General features: G+C 43.4%; 1 pseudogene; it reads left to right on the top strand.

The window, feature by feature from the left end:
• The first annotated feature begins 441 nt into the window (after nucleotides 1–441).
• On the top strand, nucleotides 442–2,152 carry LOC146812408 (solute carrier family 2, facilitated glucose transporter member 10-like; annotated as a pseudogene).
• Nucleotides 2,153–18,887: the final 16,735 nt, after the last annotated feature.

The raw sequence follows: 18,887 nt of genomic DNA, 5'->3' as shown, positions 1-18,887 counted from the left end.
AAGTTCTGAAGGGCACCAACACCTACCTGTTCCTCCCAGCTTACTAACCATTAACCCATAACTTTCCACTATAGTGTAAAGGAGCCTTTCAGTGAATGATGTCACAATAGTCCACACATAACAACCCAGCATTATTAAAGGGACATTACAAAACCCTTTTGTTGATGATTGTTCATGTGTCAAGGGTAAGAGGACAAGCTTTCTTTTCTTTTCATTAAATGGCCTCTTTAATATATTTGTTCTACAACTCATTCTGCCTTTTCTCCTCATAAAAGCAATCAAAAGCAGTGACGTGAGGGTTATGGAAAAATGTAAGTAAATGAAAATCAATTAATAATTTGGAAATCTGATGACAGCTGATGACTTTTAAAGCTATTACAAAATTAATTTTGTAACCTGCTCTCCTTTTTAAATTGTCTTTTAGATCCTGAAGTGCGATTGATGTTGTCCATTGCCATGTATCTGCTCGTTACCTGGATCTGTTTATACGTGTGTGTGGTGGTTGGAGGAAGCTGGCCTCTGTTTCAGATAAACAACACCTACCTCCTGTTTGTGATAGGAAAGATCCTCGCAACTGCTTTGTTAATTGAAAATGGCCTGGTATGGTTTGGTGAAAGATTTGTCTTTAGTCGTCTGTGGGAAATTGTGATTTGTTTGCTCCTTGTCCGCATCATGTTATATGGGATATGGATAATTCGAGGTGCTCCGTCGCTGAATGAGAGAGAGGAGTTGTGGCTAGACGACATCCTCTTACCTGCTGCAGCAATTGAATTGGCCGTGGCAGGCCCTTCTGGAATGTTCAGCCCTCATCCTCAGTTGCTCATGATCGTGCGTTTTCTCCTTGGGCTCTCCTTGATGCGCTGTGGTGAGATCATTCGATACGTCCTGCGCCAGCCTCAGATAAACGTCCACCTCCGGGTGCTCCTACAAAAGATCCTAAACTGTGCTTTTTTAATGGCCATTCTCAGTACACGGGTTTGTGTAAGAATAATCACTAATCTTCCTGCTAGTAGAACCACAATGCATACCATCAAAATGGTGCTTTTTGGGGGAAGCCTGCTTGTTATTTTGTTTGCAACATTCTTATGGCGTGTGCCTCAGGCGTCATTGTAGAGTTTGCCATATCTATCTCATGCACGTCATGCTGTATCTCTGTCTTTGAGAAGGTGAGTCCTCATCAACGAGGCATGCTGGGGTCACATCATGAGACTGGCATTATGATGATTGATATTTTACACGCATGCATTGAAATTATTTCTTATGTGATGTAAAGGAAGGCTGGAAGTATGTTTGTATTGGCTATCGTGGCAACCCCTACTCAGTTTTTCAGTATTCTGTTTCTCCCATCTCATCCACCAAAATGAAACATGCTGCACAAAGATAGCCATGAGGGCCTTAATCCATTAGAGAACACTGAAGAAACTGAAAAACCTAACCCTGAACTCAATTGTGAACGCCAATGTTCATGCATTGACCTCTGCCATTCTAGGAACAACATGAGGATGAGAACTTTGGTTACTGCTATGAATCAGGGATATTTAGCTCCATGGGCTTCCAACCATTTTGCCCCCATTGGGCTTGGTGTGGATAAAGCTGTTTCCACATTGGTAGCCAAGGGCTGTACTGAGAAAGCTGGAGGAAGAGTCCTGCTGCTTGCAGTTTGTGCTGTGATGTCGATATCAGTCACGGGAATTGGGATAGCAAGACTCAGAATTTTGCTGGAGTCCCCCAACAGTTGCATCAGCATCACAAAATCAAACCTTTCACTGTATATGGTGAGTGCTTCCGCCACACTAGTCTCCAGTGACTTCAATTGCGGACCACTACTCACTGTCTGGAGGTTAGGAAAGACTCCATCAATCTGACTGTTGCAGCAACTTGATTTCATGCCCCTAACATAGATTTCATCAGCACTACAAGATTAAGGTTGCTTACAAACCTTTCTTACGCTCAGAATGTGGGAAACCTCATACAGTCAAAGGAAATAATGCTACAAAGGAAGCCTATGTCGTTCAGTAGCACAGGATTTCATGAATATACCGCTCTGAACTAGACCACTTTATTAAGCATGATGGCAGTTGCGAGTCCGTTTTCAGTTGGATTTGGGCCAAGTAAATTTAATGATTGCACACCTTGGGCCACATGCACGTAGCTTTTTTTCTGTCGCAAATGGCCTGATTTTGTGAATTGGGCCATTTGTGACCAAAGAAAGCTTTCTCCTATGTACAAACCCTAGTTTATGATTCTATAACCTATTACTGAATCGCAAAATGGGTTTGTGATTTCGTATTAGAAAGTGGTGTGTTAAGGACGTCCGTTCCTAATATCGGCTTCTCCTGGCAAATCCCACAACCCGTGTTACTCTCTGCATTTTTTGGTTCTCCCAATGAAACCACAACCATCCCACAAATAAAATAAGCATTTGCAATGCAATAGGTCTCGCATTTACGCGAGTTTAAGCTATTGGCATTGTAAATGACAATGCCTTTTGTTTATGTTTTAAAAAACTAAACATAAATAAAAGGCATTGTCATTTACATTGCCAATAGCTCAAACTTGCGTAAATTCGAGACCTATTTCATTGCAAATGCTTGTGCCCTAAGCAGGCTGGTAATGCAGAGAGACATTCCCTGCAGGTTCAAGCAAATGCAAGACCTTTTGCATTGCAAATGCTTGTTTTGGAATTTTCTCGGTTTTTTTTGCTTTCTCTGTAAACTGATGCCGTGACTTGGTACTCTTTACTTTTGGCCCTTATTTCAACCCTGCACAGGTAGTGGCATGGGCCCTCTTACACCTGTGTCAGGGAGAGAGAGAGCACGAAGTACCCTACTACTGCGGAGTCTGTCACACAGGGTAGTAACTGCAGAGAAGCAGTGCAAAGGAAAGTAACAGGGTGAGACAGTGAGGGAGATATGATGGAGGAATAGAAGGAGATGAAGACAGAGAGGGGGAGAGGTGCGCCAGTTGGTAATGGGAAATGATGGGTGGGATAAAGGAGAGAGTGGGCATAACAAAATGCAGGGTGTGCGAGACAGGAAGGATGAGGACAAAGAGAAGGGCTGAGTGAGACCTGGGTGCTACAGTAAGAGATATGGGAAGGGGATACACATGTGGGAGGGAGGGAAGATGAGGGGCATGAATGTTAAGAGATTAAAGAAACGTTGATGGAGAAACAGGGGAAGAGCGAGAACGGTAGAAAGGGAGGGGTCGAGGGAGACAGAAGGACCATAGAGAGGGGAGATGAGGGAGACGGGATTCATTCAACGTGACAGGGTTTTCGGTCATGAATATGTTTTACTTTGTCAGTTAATTGGCTCAGGCAAAACATATGAAAACGTCACCAGGGAAGGAAAAATAGACAGAGAGAATTACTTATTAATATAATTCTCTGTGCCTATTTTTCCTTTCCTGGTGACGTTTTCATATTTTTCCTCCTGAACCAATTAACTAAGTAGGTAAAATACATCAAATAACAGATGAATGACTGTAGAATGGGGAAGTTACTGGTAGATTAATGCTCTTGACATGCTTTGCAAAGTTTTTATGTTGGGAGCAATTGTCTCCTAAAAGCCCGGACGGCCCCTTTGAAAAGAATCCTCTGAAGCCATCTGCTTAATGTCATGAAAGCGCACTTCGTCAGTGAACTACCCGATGACTCTGCATGCATGGGGCAGGGAGCAAATGAAAACAAGCATTGGCCGTGAAAGTAACACGACCGCGCAAATAAACAAGCCGAGGTGACCAGGGCTGGGCGAGAAGGGAGGGGGGAATGCCAGCATCAAACCAGTCTGAAGCTGACGAAAAGGGAGGGGGAGAAGGGAGGAGGGAGTGCGAGCAGCAGCTGTGCACGTGCACGCCATCGTGCACTCAAGCTTTAGGCCTGCCAAATCATGTGGGTAGCACTTTTGAAAGCCCACTTACAAAATGTCTCAAAGAGACAGCTTGCGCTGTCTCAGCGAGATCTAAAAGGGGGTTAAGTGGTGCTTATTCTAATATTTTCCTCACTATCTTAAGTCGGTCAACATGTTTCAGTGCCTTTTATAATGTACATCTGTAGGTTTTCTTCAGGGGCAGAAGACCCCTAAAGTATCACTATCTTTACTATTCACCAGGTGGAAAAAACAAAGCTTAAATGACCTCTCTGTTAGTGTTAGCAACATAGATCTTCTACGGTAATCCATGGGATAAAAGCAGGAAAATAGCATTGTATATTATAGACTGGAATAGCATATGACATAAAGGCTCAGATTCACAAAGGTGTCAGGCAGGCAGCACAGTACCCAAAGAGGCTGCGCTGCGTTGCTAGACAGGGAAAGAGCAGGAGAGCACCATATTTACAGTTTTTCGATGGAACTACGACGATGCCCCTTTGGCGGATACCATAACTGTCTGATCTTACCGCGGAGCCGGAGCAACCTTGGCCGAAGCCCGGTGGAGCTGTCCTATGCAGCTATAGAGGAGTTTGGCCCTGGTTCACCTACCCAGCCGGACATTTGACTTTGTTTTCCTCATCTCCCCGTTGTGTTTCCTTCCCTCTACCTTTCATTCCCCATAAGACATGTGTCTTGGATATGCTACGCTCTAATAACTCATATTATTGTGTAATCTCATGTTTTTCTCCTATGTCTATGCTTGGAACTTGTAATTGAAGTAATTATGTAACCTGCAACTTGCTGATCCTCAAGTAAAGCACTCTGATACCTCCGGGTCTAGCCAGCGCTATATAAAACTTTGCAAATAAAATAAACAGTGATATGGCACTCTCCTCTCCCTAGCGACGGCACTGATTTGTGCTGCCATGCACCAGGAACACTCCTTAGTGCCATAGTGCTAGGGTGGGTGCCTGTGTCTACTATAGGTTTTGTCTTCCTGTAAAAAATCTTATTGCTAGACATTTGTAAACCCTTTTCCTACATTGTATGTGTGCTATACAGTGCAGCAAACATGCAAAGCAAGGAGAAATTAAAACATTTCTTCTTTTCACACCTGCTTTTCAGCGGCTTTAATTTCTGGCTCTAAACCATGTCTACTAAATTCAGTAGATAGGGTTTGCACCAAAAAGCATTGGTTGTTGCATGGGAATGCCTATGTTACACCCATGTAACACCCTCCTGACATATGGTAATGAAAAGCAGCACTTGGCGTTGGTTTGTTAATCCCCAAACAGATTTAGCGTTGGGTGTGTGTTAACAAAGTAACACTAACCCAACGCTAAACCTTTGTGAATCCGGGCCAAAGTGTTATCTGCAGCTCATCTGTCTCCTGGTGACAGAATAGAATACTTCGATAATCCTGTCCGATATGTTCCTTACTATTTCACTTTCAGATCACAGGCGCCTGTGGGTCTGCTCATACATTGATGTGGTCCCTTTTCCCTATCCACAGATCTTGGGAAATCAAGATGTGAGGTCGGTCAGGCTTTGCCCTAGTTCATGCCTCGGGCTGGATGCGATATACGAGTATACGAGTGAGGGGCCATCCGGTGTCACCAAAAAAACAATCAAGAGATTCGTACATACTGGAGAGGTGCATGCATTTGATCATTGCTTTTTCCCTTGAAAGAAAAAGTACATGTCACGTTAAGAGGTGGTGATTGTGTTATTACATCTAGTGAAATATTTTAATGTTGTACGTTGTCACGTGCAGAATGTAGAATCCTATTTGCTTCTCAAAAGCCCCAAGGACACTATTTCTGTTGTTTCAAACATGAAGGTAAAAAACATAGCTACAGTAAAGGCATTACCATTTTTTATCCTTGACAAAGTTGAATAAACCCATAATTTTCCAGGATCTGAAACTATAGCTCTGTGAGGGTTTGAAAATACTGCACACTTCCCAGAAATCCTCAAAGGCGTTTCTGGCTGTAGTTTGCTTCCGGGGGAATTTTGAAGCAATAATCGGTAGAAAAAATGTTCCTTCCGGGTATTTCTCAAACCTCTGCTAAGTGCATGCCTCAAAATAGCTGCTGGTGATTCTAGCAGCAGCTCTGTGCTCCTGGATGTCTGAGCTCTCTGGTGCACGGCTCAGCAAGTGAGAGGATGGTAGGACCAGGGCAGATCCTGCACTCACCTGCCTCACCTGACATGATGTGACTGACTCCACCAGACTAAGATTCAGTAGGCTCAGCCTTGACAAGAGACAGACTCTTCCACAGCCATACTTGACTTTCACAGGCACAAGCTTGACATGATGTGACCCCCTCATCCCCCATAATCCCAGCCTCTCATAAGCACCAATGTAACGTGTGACCAACTCTGCCATCTCTATCGCCCTTCCACAGGCAGCAGCTTCACTCGACACACTCTACTCTGATCTTAATGTACCTTTGGAGGTCCCGGCCTGATCTGTGACCCACTTTTCTTTAAACCTCTGTACAATTCATTGGTGTCAGACTGACAGAACACTGGCTCTGCCCCAACCCTACATATCTTTCTGGGAAGTAGCTGGACATGTGACAGATTGCCCAGTCCTATATGCCTTTCACAGACACTCTCTTGATGTTCGTCTAACTCTGCTCCAGACCCAGAGGTCTCTCAGACAAACGGTTGACTTTACACTATCTCTGCCTACTTTTTACTGACTCCAGCTGGGCATGATACTCTCTCCATAGCCCTGCTGGAATTAAGCAACTACCATGAGGTCGACAGACTCTGTCCCTAACCTACATTCCGCCCACAGGTACGACCTTTATATGTGATTGACTGTGCAGTGATACCATGTTTCACATTGTCACAAGAATGAGCTGCGACTGACTTACCGCAGCCTTAAAGGCTTTTCAATGGGACATGCTGGGCAAGCAACTTATTCTCTTTTAGCCTTGTACTCTATTCACAGGCACCAACAGGCCATCACATACTTGTCCCTATTGTTACAAGCTTTAACATGCCTAGTCCCAGATTCTGAAAATTAGCACGGAACACAGCGCAGCCCCCAAATTGGCTGCGCTGCATTGCATGGTAGGGAGAGAGCAGTAGAGCTCCATATTCACAGAGATGTGGCACTCTCCTCCCCTCTCACTAGCACCGGTGCTGATTTCAGCTGCCCTGCATCAGGCACACTCCTTAGCTCCATAGTAGTCTAGCATAGGTTTTTTACAGGAAGGCTAATCTCCCTCTACAAAATACTATGCCTAGACACACGTCAAAGCTTTCCCTACTTTGTATGTGCGCTGCACAGTGCAATACGTATGTAAAGTTGGAAAATAAAGGAGAAATGAAAACGTTTCTTCTTTTAATGCCTGCTTTATAGTGGCATTCATTTTTGGTGCTAAAACCTGTCAACTAAGGTTAGTAAATAGGGTTTAGTGTCAAAAAGCATAGGTGGTTGCATAGGAATGCTTATGTACCACCCATGTAACTCCCCCTTGATGCAAAGTAATCAAAGCAGCGTTTGGCTCTGCTTTGCGTCACTTACAAAGCAACAATAATACTAATTAGCACAGGTTTGTTAAACCCCAAATAGGTTTAGTGTCAGGTTAACATTACAAATGTAATGCTAACCTAACGCTAAACCTTTGTGAATCTAGGGCCCTAGTCTCTTGACATCTTCCCACGTGTCTGAACCCCCTAAAGTAACGTGGCCTGCAATGGTTCTGAGCAGTTGAGTCACCCTTGGGCCCAGAAGGCAAATTCTAGAAATTCTCTCTTACCCCACACCTTCAGCAACAGACTCTTCAAAACAGCTTTCTGGGAAGGTGGCCGGCACCTCACCTCACCTGCCAGGAAACCAAACACCCTGAGGTGCATGGCTAGGTGAGGCATGGCAACCTGGTGGCCGTCAACATTTTGAAGAGGTGCAGCACCGTGGCTGGGATTGCACACAGCCTGATATAGGCGCCTTCAAAACTTTTTGAGGAGATTGACTCCTGTGTGCGTGTGCAGATCATAGTGACGTAGACTGGGGCGAGGCTGTGCCAAATAGCAATGACCTACTAGGTTACTGCAAATTCTCACTACATGGAAAAACTAAAGACTCAGTAAAAACATGAATCAAGATGGCAGCATCAGGTTTGTCAGGGTGCTGATGTGGCATGTCCCCTAAATTAGAATAGTGTCACAACTCGCATATTCACTAACTAATCCACCTATACCTATAACCCTTTCTCATCCCCTCTGCTTTTAATCATGTGGTAGAAAGATCCCACTAAAAACATTTTAAGCTCCCCACATAAACTTTTAATAGAGTTCTGACAGTTTAACAAATGGAGTACATAAATGTCGACATAAGTGACATTACCTTACTCGAACTAGGAAACATAGGACTTGGAGACTGTAAAACCATTGTTCGCTTATACGCTTAAATGCTTCCCAGTGCACGATGTGGAACCCACTGATAATATACCATGTTTGGTAAGTGAGCATTCATCATCCTATGTGAGTACATGAATGTAAGGCAGGTCTAGAGCAGGTTTGGCTCTATCTTGCAGCAGTTTTGTACTTCTTGGATGTTTGTCTGTTTACGAAAAATATACAACAGTCCTTTAATGCCTCTCACTCAGTCTAGTGCGTTAGCTACCTGTGTTTTACCTGTCCTGTGTGTGAGAGAATTGTGTGATATTTTCTGCTGCTGCCACCTGTCCATATCTTATTATTTGTGTTAGGCAAGGTTGCACTCCGGCTGTCCATGTTGTACCTTTATTGTGTTGTGAAGCTCATTATAAAACTTTCCACTCCCCATAAGAAAAAAGCGATCCACTTGGCCAATGCTTGTATTAATGCATGATATGAGTGAAAGAGTGAATCCTCCCAAAATATGTGGGCAGAGTTTACTTTTGATTTTATGCATTAAACAAGCAGTTTATAAATGAAGTAGGGGACGTCATAAATTTCAAAGGTTAGCTGAAAATGTGGCCCCATGTCATGTATAACACCTCCAGCCAATTTTTGGTGGTTTAGCTAACAGCACTTCGCTTGCTGGTTGTTTGATCCCATAATGAAACTGTTAAAAGGAAAACTACAAGCTCCACAATGCAACATGCTGTTGGCAGAAAAACATTGATGATGATATCCTATGTCGTAGTGCAGTAGAGCTGAGTTGTGAAATGCAAAATAAAATGTGGTTCCTGCCTTTCTGCCTTTTTTCCTTGTTTAATGTCTATGTCACCCCTCTAGCAGAGGTAATTAAATCACATGGTTTCTACCTCACATCTTATGCTGACAACACTCAAATTGTTGTCTCTTTGGCCAGTGATGAAAATGAGACAGTATCCAGATTCCATGACTGCATGGTGGCTGTGCAAATAAAAACAGTGGTTCTGTCGGCTATACGCACTATTTCTTTAGGGAAGAATTATTTATTTTACGTATTGCTATACAACCTTCAATAATGATATCTGAATTATTATGGAACACATAGCAAGAACACTGACAAGACTTAGTGAGTATTCTGATGTTTTATATAAATTAAAGCATTTATATATGATCACAATTTTGTTGGCAAGGCTGTCAAAACAAGGTGAAGTTTATAGTGATGTGTGCTAAAGTGACTTTTGTGCTCAGTGGTAGAACATGGTGCATATATTATGTACAAGGTGATTAAAACCACAGTATATACAAGGGAAAAGAATTGTACGGGTCAGAGTATTACGACAAAAACAATGACTCTGATGCTTGTACAGATTATTCAATCATTTGCACCCAGAGCCTCGATAGATCTGGACCCGAAGAGATCGTCAATGTTTCAACCCAATCAATGCTTAATTAAGAAGTCAAGGCGGGTCTTCATCAGGACAGGTGTAGGGGAGAAGGAGATGACAGCCTATGACTGGGGAAAGTATACATCAAAATGTGTTCTATATGGAAACCAGAATTGGTACGTCAGTTAGTGCTGAGAATAGGGTGACAACACTCACCCTAAGTAAATCACCTTTTCAATCGTGATTTGTAGGTCATCAATTAAAACGCAACCCATCCAAGTGATGTGATCTAAGGGGTGATCACATCAGTATTAGAGAATGTACCCACTCGTCCACCTCTGATTGCTGGACCACACCAATAAATAATGTATCCCCAGAGGACAACTCACCAGCCGTGGTCTTGCTGCTGGCGTGGGAGATCTAAAGAAAAGTGGGATAATGGATTTAAGTCACTTCCGCTGCGTGTAATCAGGACATATTTAAGGCAACCACTAAAACCACTCATGGGCTTACATGCTGTATTAACAAGAATGTGCTGGGAAGATTAAATCAAGAATGGGAAACCAGGAATTTAGTTCTGGTAAAGCGCTGTCGTCTTGTAGGAAGCCCCGGCAGGAATGGCAGACTTAGATAATAGCTCCAGCACACATGCGTGCAAGCGCTTGTTCCCAGCGTGGGAGATCTAAGGGAAAACGAAATAATGGATTTAAGTTACTCCTGATGCGTGTTATCAGGACGTGTTTGTGGCAACGACCCAACCCACTCATGGGCTTACCTGCTGTGTTAACACGTCTTTATGAATGAGCTGGGAAGATTCAATCAAGGATGCGAAACCAGGCGTTATTCCCGGTAAAATGCTGCCGTCTCGTAGGAAGCCCGGCATAAATGGAAGGCTTATATAAATGCTCCAGCGCGCATCGGTGCAAGCACGTGTGACGTGATCTCTCTGGCAGCAGCTAGGTGCCGGTATGAAGAAGGTTTACGGCGTAACCAAGGCAACAGGAACACATCATTTTTTTTCAGCAAGTGTCTACATCCCGGTTAACCGGCATAGCCAAATAAGGTGGTAGTGTTAGGTAAACGGATACCTCATATGTAGGCCCTGAATGAAGACTGGCACAGTGTTTAAAAGTGCGATTACATGCACGAAATGCATGATATATCAGTAGCCATATATTTACATATTGAAGCAGCCTCAGTTCGAGTGCAAAGAAAAACCATGTACGTGTGTGGCATGTATACGTAATGCATGGTGTATCAGTATCCATATATACATATCGAAGCGGCCTCAGTTGTGGAGATTCCAAGTGGTTTAAAAATGATCATAGTCGGGGGCGTGGCTTGGACGCCGTTCAAGATGGCCGCCTGAGTCCGGGGCTCCGCCGCATCGGGATGACTTCTTCTGCCTCGCGTTGATTTACGCGATGTTGTTACACGCTACCTGCCGGTTCCTGTAATCGGAACATGTTCTGCACATGGTGAGCCCAAAATGAGCGCGCAGGGACTTCTCAATGCTTCGTTTTCATGCCGTTTTGTGAGCGCCTCATAGCGGCCGCCATTTTGTTTTTCGGCGCGATGATTCCTACGCAGCTACATTTCTCCTCACGAAATATGGAATCTTGGATTACGACCATGGTAGACACTGCATAATCCCTTACTTTTTCTCTTCTTTTTATTTTTTATTTGTAATCCTTCATGGTCAACCTTCAAGGATGCACAGCTCTTATTCTTTCCTTGGTCTGATTGCGGTTTGAGGACTATGGTCAGACGCTGTTCTCAGTGACTTTATTTTTTCTGCGTCAACTCCTTCGGATATCTTGGTTCTTCTTCGTGGCAGGTGGAGGTGGCTGTGGGGTCTTTGAGTGGATCGTTGTGACCCGTTAACGTGCCTATTAAAACTCTGGTGACGGCGTTGCACGCTCCCCTGTAGTGCGATACTTGTGGCGATTTGTTTGGAGCGCCCCTATGGGCAAGCTTCGCAATCCGAAGTTTGTTTTCGTACCTTCAAAGGGCTCTTCTGCGGCTCATCCTTCCTCCTCCTCATCAGTTGCTCCTTCTTCCAGTCCTACAGACCCAATGGCGGCATCGTCGTCCAGTCGTCCTCCCTTGACACAGTCAACCTCCAGTAAGTCCTCTTCTTCTGCTACGTCAACCAAACGTCTAAAACAGGACTCTCCTCCTCCGGATCCACCGTCACCCCCTATCTCCATGGAGTTAATACTTGAGGAAATACGGGCTTTACGTCCGTTCGTTGAGGAAACCAATAACAAGATGCAACTTTTTGAAGAGAGATGGTCAACTATCGAGAGCAGAGTGTCGGTGGTGGAGCTTCAGACTTCGGAGATTCAATCTCACTCTCAGCGTATCACCTCATTGGAGAAATCTGTTCTTGCTCTGCAGCAACATACCGAGGATTTAGAAAACCGGAATAGGAGGAACAACCTGCGCATTTATGGTTTGCCGGAATCCTTGGAGAGCGATGACCCCGTCTCGTTCTTCTCTACTTTCCTTCCGAAACTTCTGGACATGCCTCCTACCACCTCTCTCACCATTCAGAGGGCTCACAGGCTTGGTCCTCGTCTATCAACTGCAACTAAACCTCGAGGTGTTATCATTCTCTTTCTGAAGTTCACTGACCTGCTCCTTGTCCTTTCCGCGGCTAGAGCCAAGCGCCAAGTTTCCTGGTTGGGCCAGAGAGTTTTCCTTGCTCAGGATGTTTCCAATGCTACCGCAGCAAGAAGAAAGGAGTTTTTGAGCCTTCGTACACCCTTGCGCGCTCTTGGTGCCAGATTTGGTCTTTTCCATCCTTGTACCTTCAAAGTCACTCATCAGAATAAGACTTGGACTTTTCAAGATCCTGCGGAGCTTAAAAACTTTATTCACATACAGTCCAACGTTGGCATGGATACTTCCGCTTCTACTAGTGGCTGAATGCTCCTCTCCTTTTTTCTTACAGGGTGTTCCTGATAATGTTTCTGCATTGCCATGGCCTGTTATGATGTTGGTTTTTCTCATTCTGTTTTATTCTTAAGAGCTTTTGATATGTTCTCTCATTGTCCCTGATTAACCCTGCTGGTTGCTCTCTTTTGCGTAACCTTTGTTTTTTCCATTTTTATTATTGCCCACAATTTTGGGCTGTCTGCATTCCATTGTTTGTTGTTTATACTTCTATTTACGTGTCCCATGTTCTTATCAGCGCTTTTTATTCTTGTGTTTGTTTTCCTTGCCCAGATCGACTAAGGTATTCCCCTCTTCCCTCATGTGAGTCGTGTTTCCCATTACGTCCTGGTGCGGTCGGATTGTCCTCCTGGTTTCGGGAGGTCATGCTTGTATTGTTGCGTCATCCACTGCCTCGATATCCTCTCCATGTTCCCTTCAGGTATGTTACTTTCAGTCGTCCTTTATGGATTTGTACTGTCTCTTCTTGCATTTTCTTCTCTTCACCTTTCCCCTCTCTTCCCTTCTTTATTCTTACTTTCTTTATTCTTCATTTCCCTTACCTTGCTTGAGCTTTCTTTTCTTGTATCTATTCTTTTCTACGTCTATCTTTTACAAATGTTTTACTTTTTACCCATTGCTGTAGATATTGTTCCTGATAATGTTATTCACTGTTTAAGTTCAGAGTAATTTCCTGGAATGTGAAAGGTTTTATTAACCCTATCAAACGCCAGAGAATTCTTCCCCACCTTGCTACTTACAATCCTGACATAGTTCTCTTACAAGAGACGCATCTTTCGGAGTCTGAGTCTATCAAATTAAAACGTGGGTGGGTGGGTACGGTTCTATTTTCCCCTTCTACCAACAAGAAGAATGGTGTGGTTATTCTATGTCATAAAAAATTAGTATGTAAAGTCTTAACACAAGAGTCGGATTCTGATGGTAGATGGATTCTAGCTAAATTGTCAATTAATTCTATTCCTTTAACTGTGTTTAATGTTTATGGCCCTACGCAACCTGATTTACTTTTTTGGCCTTTAATTACTAGCAAATGTTTTCAATATAAAAATGACCTCTTCATTCTAGGTGGCGATTGTAACCAGATCGTGGACCCCTTTATTGATCGTAAGTCAAGTGTTCGTTTCATACCTCACAAACCCCACAAACAATTTCTCGACACCATTTCTCAAGCATCTCTCATTGACTCTTGGAGGCTTTCGCACCCTGACACTCTTGATTATTCCTTTTTCTCTCCTCCTCACTCCTCTTTCTCTCGTCTCGATTATATTTTTCTTTCTCTTTCCTTGTCGCAAAATTTGCTGTCGTCTTCTATTGAACCTATACTTATCTCTGACCATGCTCCTATTGTAACAGATCTTGACCTTCTCTCCCCTCCTCCCAGATCCTCTCGTTGGCGCTTTAACAACTCTTTACTTACTGATCCCCTTTTCTCCTCTTCCTTCCGCTCTTTTGCTAATGATTTCTTTCTATTAAATGATGTTTCTAATATTTCCCCCCATCTTCTCTGGGACTCCTTTAAAGCCACTGCGCGCGGATTTGTTATTGATTTTGTTTCCAAGAAAAAGAAACGCTTTCTCCAGAAGCGGAGAGATACATTAGCCCATATTAAGTCTCTGGAGCGCCAGTTCTATTCTTCCTCTAAGAATTCCGTACCTCCGGAACTTATTCGTGCCAAACTAGATTTTAACAAATCAACTACCGATAATGCCTCGTCAACGCTTCTTCGTAGTACTGCCCGGTTTTATGGTGGTCGCAACAAAGCTGGGAAGCTTTTAGCCAATTATCTCAAATCACGCAAAGAACGTTCATTCATTGACTCCATCTACTCCTCTGATAATACTTTATTGCATAAAGCTCAGGATATTCTTGAACAATTTCAATTATTTTATCGTACCCTTTATACACCTGAGTCTTCTCCCTCTCCCTCTCTTGTCCAAGCCTACCTAGATAAACTTCCTAAGCCCTTGACGTCTCATCTTCATTTCCCGGATCTCGAAGTTGACCTTTCTTTACATGAGCTCTCCACGGCGTTGGCTATTCTTACCAAGGGCAAAACTCCAGGTCCTGATGGTTTTTCAGTCGAATTTTATTTACATTTTTCTGACCTGTTACTTCCTAAACTCCTGTCTCTTTTTCAATCGTTTCATTCATCGGGGAGAGCGGAAGGTACGTTTCAAGAAGCTACCATCTGCCTTATCCCTAAAGACGGTCGCGACCCTAAATATTGTAAGAATTACCGTCCGATTTCTTTAGTGAATGTTGATTATAAGCTGTTTGCCAAAGTATTGGCTCTACGCCTAGATCCCTTAATGCCCCATCTCATCGGTAAGGAGCAGTGTGGCTTTGTGAAGGGTCGGTTGACATCTGATAATTCTCGTCTCTTCCTTAATGTACTAAATAAAGTTCCATCTCTTTCTATTCCCTTAGCGGCAATCTCGGTTGACGCAGAGAAAGCCTTTGATAGAGTTGACTGGTCTTTCCTATTTGCTTCATTGCGCTGGCATGGCTTTGGTCCTCGCTTCATCTCTCTTATTTCTTTGTTATACTCTGCCCCTAAGGCTTCAGTCCTGGTCAATGGTCAAGTTTCTTCGTATTTCCCTCTTCAGCGTGGGGTTCGTCAAGGTTGCCCTTTATCTCCCTTGCTTTTTGTTCTTGCCCTTGAGCCCTTTCTGTCGTCTATCCGTAACAATAATGCCATCACTGGTTTTCCTTATGGTGACAAGCAACTGAAACTCTCTGCATACGCAGACGATATTCTTCTTTTCATCTCCACTCCAGAAACATCTATTCCCCCATTGCTGTCCGAATTCGAGTCTTTCTCACAGGTTTCTGGTTATAAAATCAATTCGGATAAAACTGAAATTCTTCCCCTTACGAAATTTTGTACTCCTCATGCCTTTGCCCCCACGGGCTTTGCTTGGAATGGCTCTAAAATTAAATATTTAGGAGTATGGTTTTCTAACTCTATTTCTTCTTCAATTGCTCTTAATATGTCAGCGATTTTGTCCCGCATTGAACGATTATTTTCTTCTTGGAATCCTCTTTTCCTTTCTTGGTGGGGGAGATTAGACTCCATCAAAATGATGATAGCTCCCATTTTAATCTACGTTCTTTCTATGCTACCTGTTCATATCCCCGCAATTTTCTTTAAACGTATAGATTCTTGTTTGTCTGGCTTCCTTTGGAACAAGAAAAGATCTAGAATCTCTTTGGCATCGCTCCGTAAATCAAAGGCCAATGGTGGGGTCAACTTTCCAGACTTCCGTCTGTATCATAAATCTTTTTCCCTTCGCCAGGCATCTAGATGGCTTGCTTCTGTCCCTTCTGCTTTTGCCCCTCTTTGGCTTTGCATCGAGCATATATTATTGCTACCCTTTTCTTTTGGGGAGGTTATTCGCTTCTCTGCTAGGGTTCCACACTTGGCTCTTCCTTTATTTAAGCATACTTCTTCTCTTCTAAAGCCACTTTTCAACCCTACACCTATTACTCGAGAGTCCTTCTTGAATTCCACTGTCTGGCATAATTCCCTTATTCTTATAAGGAATAGACCCATCTTCTGGAAGTCTTGGAGATCGCTGGGCATCATTTGGGTGAACCAGTTTTTTGATGGAACATCCCCTTGTTCTTTTCCCCAGTTTCAGATGACCTTTCGCTGTCCGCGCTCCTTCTTGCAGAAGTTTGTTGTCCTGATGACGCTTATCCTTGATGCTTTTTACTCTCTTCCCCCCTCCCCTTCTTCGCTCTCCCAAACACCTCTTCTTAAAATTCTCTTAACCTTACCCAAGGCGTCTCTCATTTACAAATTCTTTTCATCCCCTAATCCAGAGCGCCTTAAAACTAAGGTAGAACTTGCTTGGGAGGAAGACCTGGGTTGTGCTTGGTCCGTCGCCTTGTGGGACAAACTCTGGTCTAGATCTTTGAAAATTTCTCGTTCGGCCTCTCTTACTCAATCTTTATTCTACTTATATCATAGACTATATCTCTCTCCACTCTCTCTAGCCCGTTTTTCTTCCTCTTCTGATTCTAGTTGTTGGACTTGTTCTGCCCCCAACGCTAATCTTTTTCACCTCTTGTTTTTATGTCCCTCTGTCTCTCAATTCTGGAACTCTGTCTGGCTTTATATCTCTCGTATTTTCACTCTCCCTTCTCCATACTCAATTTCTACTCTCTTTTTAGGCAGCTTATCTGACTCTTTAAATCTCCCTCTATGTTCGCATGGTCTTTTTGACCTCATGCTTGCTCTCGCCTTTCAACACATTTCCTCTAACTGGAAAACCCTGTCTAACCTTTCCATCCGTCACTGGTGGAATTCCTTGTGTCACTTTCACAGACTTGATACTGCCTTTGCTTCCTTCTATAATCCTACACATAATAGGGACCTTTTTTGGCTGCCTCTTACTACATACTTAGATCGGATGGTCCCGAGGAATGTTCCCGCCATCACTTCGGAAAACTTCAAACCACCTTGAGGGAGTTACTCCTCCTTCTCCTACTTTAATAATGTCAGATTGGTTTATGACACTATTGGGTTTGCTGTGTAACATTTTGATTGTTGTATTGCCTACAGCTTTCCTTCCTTCCTTATAGCAAGGTTTTAGGATCTTTTATTATATAATATGTTTTTGCCGTTCCCCTTTTCCCCCTTTTTATTTTCCTGGTCCTCCTTCCCCTTCTTCCCTTCCCATTTCTCCTTAAAACTCTATAAAATGCTTTTGTCTTTCTTTTAATGACATTAGCTTGTTCAATGTAATTTATTCCATTTATCTTTCTCTTATATTGCGGCTGATGCCTATGTATTTATTCCTTCTTGAATAAAGCTTTTCAAACAGAAAAATGATCATAGTCAGGCTGCAACAATAGAGAATGAATAATTACTCAATTACAGAATGATAACAGTAGTAAGGCAACCCCGGTTACATGCACAATCGGTGCAGGGTAGTGGTCTTTCTGTTATACCACTTTGGGCAAGAATTACATAACACCACAGAAATTAACGATTTGGAAGATACATAAGCAGTCAACATTTAGTTAGTCACTGGCTCGTAGGGGAATGACGGTTTTCAGTTGTGTATCAACAGGTGTAATGTATTATAACTGCCCCATCTGTCTGTATGTTTCCTGAAGCTCACTGAGTCCCTCTGTTACTGTGTTAAGTGAATGAATCCACCTACATTCTTTGAAATTCAGAGACTCTGATAAGGAACCACCCCTAGGGTGGAGCAGATTTTCTCCAGTACCCACCAACGTAGGCTCTCTGGAGGATGATTTTATGTAGTAAAGTGCTCAACCAACAGGGCTCCTTGCACCCTACACCTCACCCTGCTCATGTGCTGTAATGGCTGTGAGCACCCGGATGAGTAGGAACAGTTTGACATTGAAAAAACTGAGGTTTTGCTATTTGGTTCTCATTTGTCCTATTTGGACCCCTAGTTGGTGGCCATAAGATTTAGGGGTGCTTCTGTCACCGGTTACTAAGGCCCGAATTTAGGGGTAGTAATTGATAACAAACTCACATTTACTGATCAAATCAATGTCGTGACATCCTCTTTATTTCATACAGTAAGGACCATTAAAGAGATCCTACCTGTCATCCCCTCAGATCTGCAAAATACGGTAGTCAGGTAGTAAGTACTTACTAAAATAGACTGCTGCAATGAACTGCATCTCAACCTGCATCAACTGACTGAACAGGATGCAGACTCTTCAAAACACCGCAGCACGACTATTCCAAAATATCAGTCAGTGTCTAGATCTATCAGGAAGTTACATTGTCTGCGAGTATAAGACAGAGAATTACTTTCAAAGCTCTATGTATCACTTATAAACCAATACATAACCAAGGTCTAGTTTTTCCTAAAAACTGTTTCCGCTGGTGCGTCCCAGGTAGAATACTACGGTCCACGACAGCCAAATGTGCAGTAGTCTCCAGGTTTTAAAGATCTTCCTGGGGTGCAAGAAGTTTTGTAATTGGAGCAGCAAAGGTTTGGAAATCTCTCCCCCTGCAAATTAGAGTCATGCCTAATCTGTTTATGTTTGGGAAGGCTTTGAAAACCTTGTTGTTTAACCCCTTCCCCGCTCATGACGGAACCGCTCCGTCATGAGCCACGGTTGCCGTATGCTCATGACGGAACGGTTCCGTCATGCCACGACCGTTGGCGGCCGCTCCGCCCACGCGGCGCTGTTTCCCCGCCTGTGCGGGGGGACAACGCAACTGGGCGGAGTCATGACGGAACCGTTCCGTCATGAGCACAGCTCAACCGTGGCTCATGACGGAGCGGCTCCGTCATGAGCACAG

The sequence above is a fragment of the Triturus cristatus genome, chromosome 7 (assembly GCF_964204655.1).
Source record: "Triturus cristatus chromosome 7, aTriCri1.1, whole genome shotgun sequence".
Lineage (NCBI taxonomy): Eukaryota > Metazoa > Chordata > Amphibia > Caudata > Salamandridae > Triturus > Triturus cristatus.
The sequence above is the reverse complement of the archived record's forward strand: the minus strand, read 5'-3'. Positions and strand labels throughout refer to the sequence as shown.